Here is an 18746-nt window from a genome sequence, read left to right as displayed (position 1 = left end):
ATTCAAGAAAAGGCCTCAAGAAAGGCCCTTAACCATCATGTATAGTATAGTATAGTATAGTACAGTATAGTATAGTATGGTATAGTATAGTATGGTTGGCAGCTACATTTTGATCAACTAACTTTCTAAGAACTTGGAATATGTGAATATCATCATAATTTTTTTTCACTGAAATAGTCTTGCCAGGCATTCAATCTTATTACATTACTCAGAACTTTAATTTCCTGTACCATATATTTCTCTTAAAGATTTAAGCAACTCCCAAAAAAACAAGAAAATGTGGACCTTCACATGCATGTTTTCTCTTCATGAGGAAAGTGACCATAAGCATCAGTACAAAAAACTGTTAACAAGTATTAAGTATACACACACACACCACTTAGGAAAGATGAAGGTGAATTTATTAATTCATAAAGTTTAAAGGTGATCAACAGAATTTCTGGTGAGCTGTCTATCTATAATTATCAGCAGTATGTACAGTAATAAGGAAATAGAGAAAGACATTAAACCTGAAGAGCACCAACTGAACTGAACTGTGAAACATGGGGTTGGCAGCATCATGTTATGGGGCTGTGTAAGGGTTTTCCTCAGCAGTAGCCTTTGGTTTACTCTTTATGTTGTATATCACCTGTTTTGTTGCCATCAAAGAACATGACCACACAATTTGCAGGCATAGCAGCTGACTCGTCTTATGGATTTTTTAAATATGATTTTTGCTATGCCTGAATAGTATATTTCCTGCACTCCCTGATCCTTGCCCTGCATTATCTCAGCTTGGCCCAGCAGTGCCCTCTGGTACAGCGGATGTATTACCCGCTTCACCAGCTGGGTTTTTAGTTTGAGGTTCTCTGTTCACAGTTCAGTCCCCTCTCACAGGTGTTTCACTTTTATTAGTGTGATTATTCAAGCTCTTGTTGTTTCAATGTTGACTTTGTCCCGTAGCTGTTTCCATTAGCAGTTTTTTTTTTTCTTCCTGTTGTTACTGTATTATGATTTGTTTTGCAGGTTCTTTTTATATTGGTCTACATTTGGTTTTCTGCTTTTCTTTCATTGTTTGGTTTAATGTTTAAACAAAGTAAATCATTGCACTTAAATGTATAGATGATAGAAGATAAGGAGATTGATGCAACAACAAGTTTTAGATATGGAAGTTGTAAAAAGCTATCACAAAGTCATGAAAATTATGAAGATTTCGTGGACTTAAATATAATCATAATTAAAGACAAAGCTCAAAAACCTGACTAAGTTAAAATAAGTAAAAAAACAAAACAAAACTGATTACTATACCAAACAATATAATCCATCATCCATCCATCTATTCCAAATAGGGGCCGTGGAGACCAATGATGAATACCATTAAATGAATCCCATTTTGGGCCCTCCCGTCAACATACACACACCTTCACACACTACTTATGGAACGTCAATCAGCCTACTCTGCATGTCTTTGGACTGTGGGAGGAAACTGGAGTACCCGGAGGAATTCCACCAAGCACATGGAGAATATGCAGACTCCATGCACACAGACCCCAAAGCAGAATTTGAACCCCGACACGGGAGGTATAAGGTGTTATAATAAAACTGTAAAGTTGGCGTGTCTGTACCTTGAAAATAATTTGGAAGGACGTAAGATGCATAATAAAACACATCAAGATGTTTTTTTGGAATTTGGTCTATTTGTTTGTTAGTGCACGCATCACGTAAACACTACTAAACGAATTTTAATGAGGTTTCCACAGGTATATTAGCTTGAGGTAAAATAAAGGCTTTGTTTCATCGTAATCGGCCCAAGGGAAGAGAAGATACGCCAGTTTAAAATTTAAATGGAAAACGCCTTTATATCATAAAAAACTGACCTGAAAATAAACGATATATAAGCTATGGTTATACAGTATCTTAAACTTGCACATGGACCACATTGGCATTAGTATAAGTTTTCCATTGAAATTCTTCCTTTAACTCAAGACTAGGCTGGATATCCTGTAATGTTTAAACCATTATGCTAAAGCTCAGTTTTTAGATGGCACTGATTAAGTTCAGCAGGTACATGAAAGCCAGGTCTGCCATCTTTAAAGGCATAACTTCATACTGGAAAAAAGCCCAGTGAAACCAAACCTGGCGGCATAAGAGCGGATTCAAACAACCTGCTGTGCTGAGCCTCAAACCCGACGCTGCATTCACACACACATTTAATGTTTAATGCCAGCATCTGCCTTGTTTGAGCTAGTTCACTGTGTGACACCAGCTATGCTACATTGATTCTGTGCAATGTGAATTCATTATCCACAAACAGGAACAAACAGTTACTGAATCCCATAGCAACAAAAACATGTTTATTTTCTGGCAATAAAAGCAAAAATTACTTGAACACACGCCATGGAGGTTTTTGTTACCTGGTCAGATTCTCATAGAGTGGATTTAAGTGGTTTAAGATAAATGACCGAGCAAGATATAGGAACGTTACAGGAAGTCATTACTGGCTACTGTAAGTATGTATATTGTAAATCTGGACTTGCACAATTTCAACATAAATATGCTTTTGGCCTAAATCCTTTTGTGACAGATATTTATAAAAATGCAAATCAGTTTCTTAAATCAGGTTGTCCTGGGGTACACCTCAGGTCTGTAAAATATTGTGTAAAGCATATAGTTTTTTTGGCTGATCCATTGAATTGAGTGGATTTTATTGAATTCACTGTTTTTTGTTAGTGGTACATTAAGGAAAAAAGGCTTATTGCACATATTAAATAATGTTTATGAAATGAATCTATATTAAAGGAATTGTGGAAATTAGTAGTAATGGAATATGTGGGATATATTTTACACTTAGACCTTGACTATAATTTCAGCCTTTATTCATCACATATACATTACTGCACAGGAAATGTCTTTATTTTTCACAAACCCCAGCTTTTTGTTAGTAGGCTGGGATCAGAAATTATACCTCTGGGAGTAGACAAGATTCAGGGCCTTGCTTAAGGGCCCAACAGCGGCAACCAGGCAGAACTGGGTCTCGAACCACCGAGCTTCCGATCAATAACACAGAGTCTTAACACATTGAGCCACTGCTGCCTGTACTACAACATACTCTGCAACTGTTATAAAAGAGCGTAATATACCATACTATACATATATCACGACAACCAGACATCTACCTACAGTAGCAATGTGCAATCCAAAAAAAAACAAAAAAACAATGTAAACCAGACTTGGCTCAATGATCAAAAACAACGAAAGCAGAAAGCACTTCAATTAATAAATATAATAACACAAAAGCCAAGTCTTACAAGCAAATCCTGGAAAAGATCTTACACACCATCACAGCCATCACCTGCTTATCTAAACACACACCATGCTGGGTCCGCATGACATTACACAGACACACACTGGTCTTCACTAAACACAATCAACTGCACAGTCCCTGCATTATGAATGGGTTTGAAACCATTATTTTCCTGCAGGTCGCCTGCAGTACGCATACTGTAGCTTCCCCACCACTTCCCAGAAGTGCTTTGCTGATTTATTCGGCTCCCTCTTGCCAAATAAAGGAAGGATGATGAGCCCAGCTTTTGGACATGAACCGAGACCTTCACTATCCACAGGGAAAACCAGCAGTCTTGCAAAATCATCTTGTTAACTTCAAAAAGTCAAAAAGGCCATTTAACTTGTTTTTTATAAATGGAGAAAATAAAAAACAGATTTCTTTAACATGAGACTTTATGTTCTAAAATCATTCACACTGCAGGGTACTGTGGGTATCATTTCGTTTCTCTCAGTCTCTGTGAGAATTGCTCTGGGTTCTCTTATTTCTTCCCATCTTCCAAAAAGCATTATGTGGTGAATTAGCCCTGACCAGGGTAAAGCAGCCTGTTAAAACATGAGTAAATGAACAAGTGCATAGTAAAAAATTACATGCTGGGGTGAAAAGGTGTTAAAAACATAAATCCAAAAATATGATGTACTGTAGTCCAAGTCCTTCCATCAATTTATGCTTCTGTACACGCACATCTATCATCAGAAGGTGCCTCAGGAGGATCGTGAGAAGGTTTTTTGAAACTCTGTTTTAAATATGATATAGTGATTGGTGACAAATTGAAGAAAAACAACATAAGGCACTTTTAAAGTGTTGGGCCATTATTAACCACCAGAACAGCTTTAGCGAACCAGATCTATGCTCTAAATGGCTCTGGAACTGTAGTACTGTAAAAAAAAAATATATATATATATATATATATAAAACTCTTATTGTGTTTATTTACTGTAGGGTAAAATCTGTCTGTAGCATTTGCTGTCATCATTTTCATTCTCAGTGGCCAGTGACTCTGTTGTGTGTGTGTGTGTGTGTGTGTGTGTGTGTGTGTGTGTGTGTGTGTGTGTGTGTGTGTGTGTTTGTACTGTATGTAAAAAAAATAAAACCTTTAATCATCCCTCAAATATGATGATTTAGATTATGAACTATGTATGTAAAGACAGTGGTTAGCACTGTCCCCTTTTACCTCCAGGGTCTGGGTTCGATTCCCACCCCTGTGTGCATGGAGTTTGCATGTTCTTCCTTGGCTTTTCACAAATTGCACGTAGTGTGTGAATGAGTGTGTGTGTGTGTGTGTGTGCCCTGCGATAGATTGGCACCCAGTCCAGGGTGTACCCCGCTTCATGCCCTAATTATCCTGGGACAGGCTCCAGGCCCCCTGCGACCCTGTATACAGGATTAAGTGGTATAGATTATGAGTAATTAATTAATTAATTACAACTGGATAAGTAACCTATGGATGAGTACTGTAATAAATAAGAAGCAAGGAAAACATGTTTTTCATGCATAGTTTGAACCCCGGAATATGCCTGTGCCATTATGGAACAAAAACTCCATCGATGTGATAACCTGGTCTTTCAGTACTGTACATTCAGGTCATTAGCTGATTTTTTTTTTTTGCCACATAACATTGCTGAGTCTAGATCTGACCATTTAAAGCAACAACAGATCATAATAGAGGCTTATTCGGTGGGTACTACACATGATGGGTTCATGGCATGTGTTTCCATTCCTACCATAACATGCCAATCATTCTGGAATAGGGTAAATTTGAATTCATCATATAGACATTAATATACTGTAACTACAGGTAGGATTGCAGTTAAGGCTGGAAATGGTTCCATTGTCTGCGTGGTTATGGTTTCAAACAGATGTGCACATAAAATAAACAAACAAACAAGATAATGAATCAATTAAACAAGCAGATGATTTTTTTGCAGTAACCTCAGACAAAGGCATCTCCAACTGTTCTTTGCTGAAACAGTTTTTTCCCCCCACTGTGGTTTGGCTCAAACCCTTCCTCAAATCTGGATAGTGTGCTTAACGTATGTTTCTTATTGGCTCAGGATGATAACATTTGCAAAAACTAGGGCATGTTTCACGCAATTCAAATTTATCTATATCAAGTGAAGTTTGTTACTTGATGCCTTGGATGTCCAAAGTGACTGTAAATTTCACAAGCAGAACAAGTAAGTAATGGTGGGTCAGTTTTTTCAAGCAGTAAAACAGAATCAATAAAATACTTTTTCCCCCTTTTTTATGTTAATTTCTGCTTTAAAATTAGATTTTTCACTGAAAATCTACATTTATGTAACTTCCTTGATTCCTTGAAGTCAAGCCGGTGTTGGACAGTTAGTTGGCTAAATCTGTCCCTCCCCCCGGGGTAACCCTGGGCAAGTAGATTTCATGCGCTGTTACAATTTTTCCCCCCTTATGCTGCTAATGTGCTTGTCATTTTTGTGATAGTAGTACTATAGCTGGTGAAACCAACAAGGACATCTAAAAAGTTGTACTGACATACAGTTAAACCACAAAACAGCGACTCTCTGTAAAATAACTAAAACAAACGGATGTAAAACACCTGCATTGCTGAGGTTCAATGTATTCACTGCGCAATTCATTTCAAAGCTCCATATGCACTATTCACTGTTATATGCTGGGAATACACATACTTTTTACGGCCTTGACCATAAGAGAGTCATCACCATAGTCTTTGTTGATGCTGTAAAGTGATTTGGGTTTTAGGTGCTCAGCGAATTACCAACCTTATATCAGCTCCAAGTACCAAAAGCCACTGGAAAATTTATTAAATCAACAGAGACAGATAGGGGCCTTTGTGAAACACTATTCGTTCTGAGACATGGGAGAAATTTAACATGTGTTTAAAATGTAATTACCCACAACCCCATGAGGCATGGTGCTGTCGAAGCAGAATTTACAAAGTGGGAAAATTAAAAATTACTTCTTGATGCATGTTCAGCACATAATCATAGAGAGTTTCCCCAAGTTAGAAATGAATTCCAGCCATTTTATTGGAATTTGGGTTTGACTCTTGTGGGAAAAGTCAGCTCTCATTTATTTCAAGCAAATGTTTAAAAGGTATCTAAAGCAACGAATGATATTTACCAGTAGCTTATATAATTTGTGGGTTTTCCATCTTGGTATATATTACAACTTGAGAGGAAGTTAATGCTTCAATTCATCATTAGTGGTCTAAACAAAGTCAGCCAAGGATTTTTTTTTTTTTTTTGCTGATTTATCAACGTAAAAAAAACAAAGTTTTGTTCTGGATCCCATCCCAACTACTCAAAAAGACAAAAAGACAATTAAAGTCTCATCTCAGCTGAGACCACTCCGAAATAAGTGCAGAAGTGATTGTTGCCATATTTCTCATGGTATTTCTCCTTTACAGTATTATCATGTATTTTTTTTTCTCCCCAATTTAGTAATGTCCAATTCCTTCCCCGTCACTAACCCGTCCCACATTTTTAAGGCTACTACTACTACCACTCAGTCGGGAGGACGAAGACTATCACATGTTTTCTCCGAATAACGTGACGCCAGCCGACTGTTGGGGGCGGCGTAACATACTCGGAGGACAGCGCTATCCGCTCCTTCCGCTTGCGTAAGCTCACAGGTGCCCCTGATTGGCTGTAGAGCCGTGATTAATGTGGGAGCACTACTGTACTGTAAGCACCTCTCATCCCTCCTCTGGGAGAGCTCGGCCAATCAGCTCTCTCTCTCCGGCTGCAAGAGGTTACAGCATCACCCGGCAATCAAATTTACAATCTCCGGATGATAGGGCGAGCACTTTACCCATGTGCCACTCGAAGGCCATATCATATATTATCAATCTCACTGCTTATAAGTGGTTATAGTACTCCTAAGCAATACTTCCTAGTTCAGCTCTTGCATTTAGCCTTGACTTGGTCAGTTAGTTTCATTGTACTGTATCCATGCACTAGTTTTTGGTCAGGTGACTTAAATAAAAGACTAACTTCCTTATCATCCAAATCACTTTAAACTTAAAATCCTGCCTTCCAATTTTACACCACATCTCCTATACAAGTGTGATGCTTGTAAGGAGGGATGCAAACACATACTGTACTGTATGCTGGAGCAACGTTTGGTCCATTTCTATAAATATCATAGTTTTAATTTTTGTTTCAGAAACCACAAGCACGTATGTTCAAGGTACTGTAACAACTCAACATGGTAACATCTCAAAGCACTGCTTAAGGTAACAACTTAAGGCAAGACCATGGTGTAGGGAAAAAAGGTCTGGATGCTTTAGGCTTTCCCTACCTCTGCACAGAGTTGGAAGGTAACAGTACATGTTTTATTTTATTTAAGTCAGTTTTCACATTTCTGTACTTTACTTAAGGTGTTATATTATTCGATACTTTTTACTTTTACTTGACTACATCCTACAACAAATGTCTATCTACTTCACTCGATTTATTCTAAATAGTGTTACATTACATAATCATAGTGGTGTATAGTATTTGAAGTGGTAATATGGCCATCTGCTGAATGTTGCGGTATTGAATGATTTGCATTCCCTCCGCTCAATCATATACAGGTAGCAGGTGTTTGAAACCAGAACAAACATATAATCAGCAAACCTGAATATTATGCACCTCTTGTACTACAGTAGGTCTTAAAGGCTACAGTGAGGTAATGCAAACTCAGTATTTTTGACTCTTAAGCAAATTTGTTACAATCTTAAGTAGAAATTTCATTAGATGACTAGTACTGTAATTTGAGTAACATTTTACTTGTGTATCTCCATGTTTACTTAAGAGCGTGATTTGTGGATTTTGGATTGTTGGGGGTTATGCTGGAGCCTATATCAGAATACTCAGGGCACGAGACGGGGTACACCCTAGACAGGGTGCCAATCCATCACAGGGCACACACATACACTCACTCATTCACACACTATGGGCAATTTGGGAACACCAATTAGCCTAATATGCATCTCTTTGGACTGTGGGAGGAAACCAGAGTACCCAGAGGAAACCCACCAAGCACAGGGAGCACATGCAAACTCCATGCTAGGAATCGAAGCCGGACCCTGGAGGTGCAAGGTGACAGTGCTATCCACATAAATATAAACTTACATAAAAGGCAGTCATATCAGTAGTCGAAGGATCATAAGCTAAAATTAATTTTTTGACAAAAAAGCTTAAATAATAACAGTTTTTACCATGCTTGTAAAAAACATTAATTATGGATGAAAATAACCCACATTACTTGGGTCAAAACAGGGTGAGGTCACAACAGATGTTTTGCTCCGTTAACTCCAGTATTAGAATCTGCAAAGCATTAGTATCTGCAAAGTATTAAAAACCCTTTTGTCCTCTGTTAAATTATTCTATTTTCATTGGGCTCTGTCTCAGTGCGTATCTGGCAAATGTAGGGTACTAGCTTTTCTCAGACATCAAAATCAATTATTAAAGAAATGACTTTTTACTCTACAAACCCCTGGGTTGCAGGAGAAAATTGAGAAAAATGCAAACACTGGTTGTTGTTTCCTCATGTTGACTTTGCCTAGAATAAAGGAACATGCAACCGTTAGGGGTTTCATAGAGATTTTATCACCCTGGTCGTGTCCAGAGCTGAACACAAATGCCTGGATGGTGATTTGTTTTCATGCACCTCTGAACCAGACAAATGTTCGATATGCACTGAAATGCTTTGCAAAAATGGCTCATTTCGAATGCATGGCTAAACAACCGCTTCATAAATCAACATGATGAATTACATGAAAAGCAAAATCAAGTTTAATCCAAACACACACACACACACACACACACACACACACACAGATATTAAACCAATGAGTTACAATAGTTAATGTTCCAATTTTATTGCGGATTTATAGCACAAATGTGTCAAGATAGGTTAAGTTGTAGTCACACGCAGATACTTACTTCTAATTGAACATGACATCACATATGTGTAAGTAAGTCCTGTTAATGACATGTGAAGCTCCGTACGATTGATATCATGTGTATCTTGCTAATTTACTAAAGCAGTGTACTGCATCCCTAATATTTTGCTCAGATACATTCCTATTGATACACCCAATACTGATTATAGATTTAAGCTCAGCCTTTTCACCCCTCTAAATTAAGTAATAACATGCACTTAGTTTACATACTGTATTGTCTATAAACCCATATTTAAAATATACTCCTTTAAAGTTGTCTTGTAGTTTTAAAGGTAAAAATTCCTCAATAATACAGATACCACATAATACTACACATCACACCTAGTATATCAGCAGATACTCTTACACTGATCACTTAGTTTTAGTATTGTTCCACTTTTAAATAAAAAGGTAAACAATGAAACACGTTCATTAAACCTGTAGGGTAAGTCTTGCAGTTCTGCCAATACGCCTCATTTGCACTTGCTATCCTTTCTTTGGTGAGAGGCAACCAAATAAATGCTGAGGAGTAGGGGAACCTTACACTGTTGAAATGTGTGTTGAAAAGAAGGTGACATAAAAGACATTCACAAAGCAGGGGTCCACAGAGGAAAATATTTCCACTGAGGTTCAGTGTATGTAAAAGTGTGTCTGAGTAATGCAATCACGAGAAATTTAGGTGGGCGGTTTTTTTTCCCTTCACTACTGTATGTCTTAATGGCTCAAATTACTAAGAAGCATGATTTTTACTATTTACATTGTGCATCATTTCTATTTGATTGGAAAAAGGTCAAATAGACTTACAGTGTTTTATCGTTTAGCAAACTGAAAATGGTAACCATTACATCAAATCAGGAATTATTTTGCATTCTGGATGATTAGTTATGCATATTTTCGGATTTTCTGAATATAGGTATTTAACAACCAATTTTTGCCTAATTTGAAAATTTGATACATTTCACCTACTGCACTACTACTATCGTAGATAGCGCAAAAATAACCTGTGCAACTTAATATCCAACTTGGGTCACAAAGGCATCCAAACAGATCATGAATGTAAATTCATTAGCCGTTTAAGAAGGAATACACAGTTCTTTGAGATTTAAAATCTTCACAATCTGTGTTTACACTTAAATAAATGCATGAAGCTAATACTGTACATTTAAAAAAATGAGTAAATAAAATAGTCACCAAGGAGACCATTTGTCTTCCTCCAAATCGCAACAACCCCCCCCCAAGACTTTAAATGATGGGACACTAATCAAGGTATAGCTTCCACCAGGATAACGAGGCCAGGTCTGTGACAGTAATGAAGAGCTCTGGAAAAGCTCCATGTCTTTAATGTGGTGAACCAACCAGTCCAAATCATGGGGTCAGAAAAAGGGAAAGAAGCAGAGTGAGAGAGAGAGAGAGAGAGAGAGAGAAGGGATGACGGACATGAGGAATGAATCTGCACACTGAGATGAATAGTCTCCCCAGGAAATCCCTCATCTCCTAGCTAATCATTTTCTAGTGACAAACAGCAGCTATGAAAGACAAGTTACAGGAAGATAGATGTAGAGGCGCCCCACAACAAATAACGACATATCCTCATTATATACTAATAATGGTAATAAAAAAGAAATTAAAAAAAAAATCATCCAATACAGGCAAAACATTTCTTCTGAGATTATCTCTAAGGCCCTGAGGAAAACAACTGATTGACTTCCTATTATACACTGCCTAGTGAAAAAGCCACACACGCACCGTCGCATTAGGATTTCATTAAATTACCTTTAGTTTTGATTAGAGCACACGATGATATTGCCAACGCATTTGTGAAAATGATTCCTTATGCTCCCAGAACCATACTTTCACAATTTAAGTCCTTACTAAAGAAAAGTGATAACCTGGTCATTCACTACTATCAGGTCATCAGCTACTACATTTTGTTGCCACGTTACACTGTTGAGCTTAGAGCTGACCAAATGAAGTAACCCCAGATCACAGACTTGTACAGTGGGCACTGTGCATGATGGGTGCATCGCTTCATGCGCTTCCCTTTTTACCCTGATGCACCCATCACCATGGAATAGGATCAGTCTGAACTCGTCAGACAACATGACTGTTTTTCATTGCTCCAATGCCTCATCTTTATGCTTCCTAGCAAATTCAAGCCCGTTTTTCTGATTAATATCACTTAACAAGTAGTTATCTTATGGCTACACAGCTGTTTAGTCCCAGTCCTCTCTCACACTGAGTTCTCATTACATTGCGAGCATATGGAAATGCTCTTACTTTCATTATTTACCATACTGTAGCTCTGGTGTTTACTGTTGATTTTCACCATGCAGCTCCACCAAGTGTTTAAGTGAACTCCCTTTATGCTTTTTTTTCAACCAGATTTTTTCCACAAACCTCTATCCTTCCAGATTTTAATAACGTGTTAAAGGGCTCTAAATCCAGTCCCAGTAATTTAAAATTCATGTAGTTGTTTTCTTTCCTTGATGAAGCCCAACAATTTGACCCTTCTGAAATGGCAAGTTTTTTGCCCAAGCAGTGTGTAATCAACATCCAAATGATGTCACTATGCATTGTTGGACTAAGCTTATACATTTCTCAAATGAGCAATTGTTTTGCCAGTTGTGTTTTTTAATTTAGACGCTGTGTTTTTTTTTTTTTTTTTTTTTTTGGGGGGGGGGGGGGGTTCTAAAATCCATTAGAATAATAATAATAATTATTATTATTATTATTAGTTCTGTAGCATTCTTAGATTGAACAAAATTCTGACTGTTATTTTAAGACATGAAGATCAACTGTTCTGGACCAGCTCTTGAAAGAACAGTATTGTCAAGTGCATTTGCAAAACCTATTAAGCACCATGATGAAACTGCTTTTATAAAGACCTTCCTAGGAAAGCAGGACCAGAGGAGAAGTTCATTAAGGGTGACCAACCTCAAAAATAACCACCTCGATTAGAGCTGTTATGAAGGCTTTATAGAGCATAAGAAGCAGAAACGTCTCAATATTAACTGATCAAAGGAGGATTAGTGAATATTTTGAATGCACTGTTTTACCATGTAGAAGAAAATCTAAATCATGAAATTAGTTGGTGTGGCCACACTTTTGACTGGTCTCTCTCTCTCTCTCTCTCTCTCTCTCCCAGCAAGGTGGCTAGTGGTTAGCACAGTCATCTTGCACCTCCAGGTCCTGGGTTTAATATATATAAAGGCTATTAGACATAAAGTTCTAAGTAGGAAGTTAAAAACACACCACTTTCTTTTATGAGATTCTTGACAAATACATTGTTTATTGTCTAACATTTGATAAATATAGGCCAAAGGCCTAGCATTAGCAGCGCTATTGAGAGAATGAAATGTGTTAAAATATGAAAGGCATTGGCCACCTCTGAGACCTACTACCCTTTTGGGTACCTGTAGGAGAAGAGCAGCTGTTCAGGGGCTTTTCATCTAAGAGCATCCCATAATTAAGTTAGGCTAAAAACAGGCCTCCATGACATTCAGCTATTCTTACTCAGCATGCTCCCCAGGGATAAGCTGACCTATTAAACAAGCAGCTCACTGCTGGCCAGACACAGAGCCAATGAGGGGGAATTTCCACTGTCAAATCACACAGTGTTAGAGACAAACACAGAAAAGCATTTTAGACTCGCCAAGAACCAACTTGCACAAAAATTATATTTAGCCACTGTAGAATAGAGTAGACTTAGATATAAGTCTACAGATTTGATGAGATCGTAGTGACCATCATTGTCCATCATGTTTCCAAAAATGGGGATCCAACTGTCCTGTGCCATCAATTCGGGAAACATATGCACAACTCTTGCAGCGGTTTCCTAGAACTACTTTCAGCTGCAGCAGGTAGTTTCCAGCTACTGTACAGCAGATCCAAAATCTAACAAGGCGTGTGCCAATACCACTCATTATAAGTTTCCCAGTCATTGTAAATTTTAGGCTGGTCACCTAGGGGTGTTTTTACATTTGGCACAAATACTCAATCTTGTACCATAGATTGATTCAGGGCTCATTTCATGGACATGAGCACTAACATTAAAGGTTTGTTTTCACACAGTCGGATCCTATCAGTCAGTGGTGCACTATATACATTACCTCTTTTGTGCAAAAAAAGGTAAACAGTCGATCCATTTATTATTGTAGTTGCTAGGTATTTAAACAGCCTTTCCTGTTTATCTGAAGCCAGAAAAAAATCCTAAAGTTAAGGAGTTGAATACTATGGAAGCGCATTGCATTCACAAAAGAAAAAAAAAAATCTCAGAAGTTATGTCATAATTATGACTTAATATCTCATAATTATAAGATCCTGATCTCATAATTATGACGTAGTATCTTATAATTATAACTTACTATCTCATAATTATGACTTACTATCTCATAATTATGACTTACTATCTCATAATTATGAGATAATTATCTCATAAGTCATAATCATCTCATAATTATGACTTACTATCTCATAATTATGAGATAAGGGGAGGCAGTTTGTGGAAGGGGGAATTTTAGCGTATGACATCGGAAATGAAAGTAACTGCATCCTTTTGCTCGGAAACGAGGATTTTTTGTACTTTCATACTGTACTTAACATGAGTGCGCACACTGGACTGATGCGTGCCGCTCCCTCTCTCTCTCTCTGTCTCTCTCTCGCCGGCGTCAGACAGGCAGAGGCTGGGGCTTTGCCTCTGTCTCTAAACAGCACACTTTGTCTGTCTGTCTGTCTTTCTTTTCTGCAGACATGCCCGTTCAGAATATTGGAAAGTATTTATGCGTGGTTCTACCCCTCGTAAGACCCGCATCGTTTCAGGTTTAGCTGCTCCTGAAGGAAGAGAGCCACTTCGAGAAGGACAGAATGTGCCTTTCTTCCTGAACAATCCTAAGCACTTTAGATACCTGTGCAGTGTTGACATACTAATGATAATATCATCCAAATAACCCAATGACATTAATATCTACCAGTATCAGGATCTCATAATTATGACTTATTATCTCATAATGATGAGATAAAAAGTCGTCATTATGAGATCAGGATCTCATAATTATGAGATATTATCTCATAATTATGAGATAGTAAGTCATAATTATGAGATCAGGATCTCATAATTATAAGATAGTAAGTCATAATTATGAGTTACTAACTCATAATTATAAGATCAGGATGTCATAATTATGAGATATTAAGTCATAATTATGACATAAGTCCCATGATTTTTTTCTTTTGTGAATGCAATGAGCTTCCGTAGAATACCACATTTAAAAAAATTAAATTGAGTACAATGATAATATTAATAATGATCTGCCAATCCTTCATGAATCTTTACCTACAAACATTCCCGCAGCTGTTTCTTGTTTACTTTATTTTTTTTTTTTACCTTTTTTACATAAGGAACATATAAACAAACAAGTAATTTCCAACCAGGATAATTCACTTACTAAAAAGGAATCAGTCCTGTAAACATGTCACAATTACAAGTTCCTAAATTTCTGAATGTCAGCACTGGAATTTTACAATATCCATTAAAATCACTGATTGAAGTTGCAGAACATTTGGCTCAGTAAAGTATCTTAAGACCTTTCCATTGCCTAAATTTAGTTTGGAAAATCTGTTTGATCTGTATATGTAAGTCATATTAAAAAATTTGGGACAAGATGAGAAGCAACTGCTGTTTACATCTACATCTAGACATGTGGGAGAAATTTTTATCTTATTATACATCTAAGCAGTTGAGGGTTTTAGGGCCTTGCTCAAGGGCCCAACAGTGGCAACTTGGTGGTTGTGAGGTTTGAACCTGAGTTCTTCTGAACCATAGTCCAATGCCTTAACCACTGAGCTACCCCAAAATCTTAAAATACTGGTGTGTTCATGTACAGTACTGTACATTATTATTGTATGGATAACTCTTTTTTAACAGATTTTTATTAGACAAATACAATATTCATTTCTTATTGAGCATGCATATTTATTAGTTAGCTATTAAGAAAAAATAAATAAAATGAATTAATACATAACGATAACATCATAAACACAATCGATCATTACGCAATTATCATAAGCTGAAAGTTCAATATTAGCAGATGCCTGTAGCTGACATAAAGCAATAACCGTGCACAGAGGGAAGGGGAACTGTAACAATATTATGACTGCATATAGTTCATATTTCATGCAGAGAGGTAGGGGACCATGACTGATCTGCCAAAACGAGATCTGATACCAAATGAGTGTAAGACTGGATGGTCAGACACTATATGAATATGCGATAGTTCAGCTTCATAAGTATGTGTCTGCGACAATATTTTTCAATCTTGTGTTAAGTGATGCAGTCGGCTGTTTAAAATCCACTCTTCGGGGTTCTCCAGGTAACAGCGACTCCTGCACAGTCATCAGATTCACGAGACTGCGCACGCCATCCAAAACCACACTCTCCGCTTGGATGTGTGTATGTTAAGTCGGAGAGTTCAGTGCCCATGAAGTTAATCTGAATGCAAAATCAGAACTGACAAGATCTCAAAATGCTCCATCAACATTGGAGAAGTGCATTTTAGCCACTATATGATAAAAAAAAAACAGTTTTTATCTACCGCAGCTCCAAAGTAATCACACTTAAATCCAAATCCCCCATTAAATCAAATACACAAAATGTCAGAACTGCGCACATCAGGTTAGTGCACTCCAAGAATGTTTTTTATTTTATTTTATTTATTTATTGGATAATCCTAGCATCCTTAAAATGTTCTGGTTTGGACCATTTCTTACTGTGATCCTTGCAAGTGACAATATTTTCATCCTTAGTTTTTTATAAGATTAAAATCACCCCTACACATGATCATTAAACCCATTAATATTTATATTCCTATGATTTTTTTTAAGTGTCAAGCATAAAATAAAGTATTGTCCTACTGACAGATAATTTATTGTGTTTTATAAGCTTTACAGTATATGATCTGATTATATGTCAATAAGGAACAGCAAAATGTATGAGGGGCGTTCAAGTCAAACTGGGACTTGTGATGAAATTTCTTGTAAATGAAGGAGAAAAATCAACATTCACAGAAGACTTTAAGCACATTACTGTAATAAGATTCTTAGCTGCATTAAAATAGTTGAAAGGTGCAAACAGTTTAACGGAGGCCATATGTTCATGAATTACGATCCTGGCCAAGGTGGCTCGGAAACCCACTCTAATCGTTCCCGTAAACATTCAGTGAGTGGAACGCCTGATCCTTGAAATTCAACTGATAACTTGTTGCCAACTTGCAGAAGAGAGACATTTTTATGTCGCAACTGTACATACAATCATTCACGAACACCATTTTGACATTAAAGGAACTTGGCTGGGAGTTACAGCCACATTCCCCTTCCAGTCCTGACCTCGCTCCAAGCCATATATTCGGGTCATTAAAGGAGTTCCTGGAAGGCCAGCGTTTCAGACACGATGCAGGCAGTTTAATCATGGCTATGGTACACTGAGAAAACATTCTACCTTGTTGTATTCAAGCTCTAGTGAAACACTGGGATAAGTGCATTAGTGTAGCAGGGGATTATATACATAGAGAAATAAAGAGAGTTTTAACACTCATGATTGTGTGATGCTCAAAAGGCCCAATCGTCCCAGTTTAATCTTAACATTTCCCCTTTTAAGATAACAAAGAACCTCTGATGACATCGAAATTTTGTGAAAGACTCATACATCAACAGACATCCCGATTCAACATAAATAAAGTCAATTTTTATATTTCTGCAATAGTACCATTTTTTAAATCTAACTATACCCGATTACTGAAAGTAGACTGACTGATTCAAAAGCATGGTCTTATTATATAGTGCTTGCCTGATGATTCTATGATGCCAATTTCATGATTGACATGTAAAAACAGGGTACTGCTTAAAGAGGCATTTCAATTGAAATGGGCAATACCATTTCGTATGTCTTAGAATAAACGCTGTACACGTACTGTATGAATGTAAATGAATGAACAAGATACTAGATACTGTCATAGGATCAGAATCTAACAGTCCTTTAATGGGCATGAAAAAAGCCAGAAGAACAGGGCTAAGTTTACACAGCACAATTTTCTACTCACACGCCTAAATAACATCGTTGACCTGTTCTTATAATCCTATTCTCTTCCCTTTGTAATTGCTCTTTCAATAAACGAAACCAGAAGTGCAACGGGTGCTGTAAACCTCAAACATTAGTAACCATGCCAAGAGGAAACAATTTTAAAGAAAGGGACTGCAAGCAATTTGGAAGAAGATACAAAAAGTTGTGAGAGAGACTAAACACACATACACACACACACACACACACACGCTTAACCTTAGCCATTTACTGCCTTTGATCAATTCATTGCACAAAGTTCACCTTCTCAACAGAAACCAAGACCAGACCTGAGCCAAACACAAATCAACAGGGTCAGAACGAGGGTAAATCCACCAATTTAACTCTATACAATGGAGGCAATCGAAGAGTAAAACGCTTTTCACCGAGCTCCTTCTTATAAATGAATTACAGCACTTCTCTGGGCTAACACGTCTTGGGTATTTGGACACAAAGCAGGTGGATACACAACTCCTCCTAAGAGCTTCTTTCTTTAAAAAGCCAGTGGCTTGTGGTTTCCAGGAGGTGAGCAACACAGCGGAAAATCTATGCTCAAATGCTATTTGTTGCAATTCAGCACTAATGCATTAGAGGTCCAGACTAATAAATGTTAGTCACTGGTTGCTAGGACTCAAAAAAAGGATTGGAATTGTCCCTCAATATAGCTTTGAATTGAATCTGCTTACATGTTGTTATGTAAAAAATTTTTATATGGTTATAAATGTCATGCTTATCATTCATTCTTTCTTTCATTCATTCATTCTTTTTCTATACCACTTACCCTGTATAGGGTTGTGAGACTCCAGCAGCCTATCCCAGTAGACTTTGTTTACACACCCTGGACAGAGTGCCAATCCATCGCAGGGCACACGCACGCACACAAACTCTCACACACTCATTTGTGTGTGTTTGTGTATGTGTGTGTGTGTGTGTAAGTGTTATTTTAAATTATGGGCCGAATTCATTTTATACATCATAAGTGACATCATAAGTGACTGTGCCCAATGTGTTAAAGTGTGTGACAATATTCACACATCACAAAGTACATTCAACCCTACTAAACACTCTTGCTCTCTCCTTCTGTAAACCGCTTATCCCGTACAGAGTCACAGGATAGTTTGGATGGGGTGCCAATCCATCAGAGTAAACAAACACACATACACTTACACACTATGGGCAATTTGAAAATGCCAATAAGCCTACTCTGCATGTCTTTGGAATGTGGGAGCAAACCAGCGTTCCTGGAGGAAACCTATCAAAAAAGGGGAAAATTCCACGTGCACAGAACCAAAGGCAGGATTCAAACTCACAACTCTGGTGGTGTCACTTTGCCACCATGCTGCCCTTACTTACCAGTTTTCTTTTTTGTCTTTCGGCTGTTCCCTTTCAGG

General features: G+C 37.5%; 1 protein-coding gene across 2 annotated transcripts in view; it reads right to left on the bottom strand.

Moving 5' to 3' along the window:
* Positions 1 to 18746, bottom strand: part of adamtsl3 (ADAMTS-like 3) — a 180260-nt gene that overhangs the window by 109057 nt on the left and 52457 nt on the right. The window lies entirely within an intron of this gene.

The sequence above is a fragment of the Clarias gariepinus genome, chromosome 15, assembly GCF_024256425.1.
Source record: "Clarias gariepinus isolate MV-2021 ecotype Netherlands chromosome 15, CGAR_prim_01v2, whole genome shotgun sequence".
NCBI lineage: Eukaryota > Metazoa > Chordata > Actinopteri > Siluriformes > Clariidae > Clarias > Clarias gariepinus.
The sequence above is the reverse complement of the archived record's forward strand: the minus strand, read 5'-3'. Positions and strand labels throughout refer to the sequence as shown.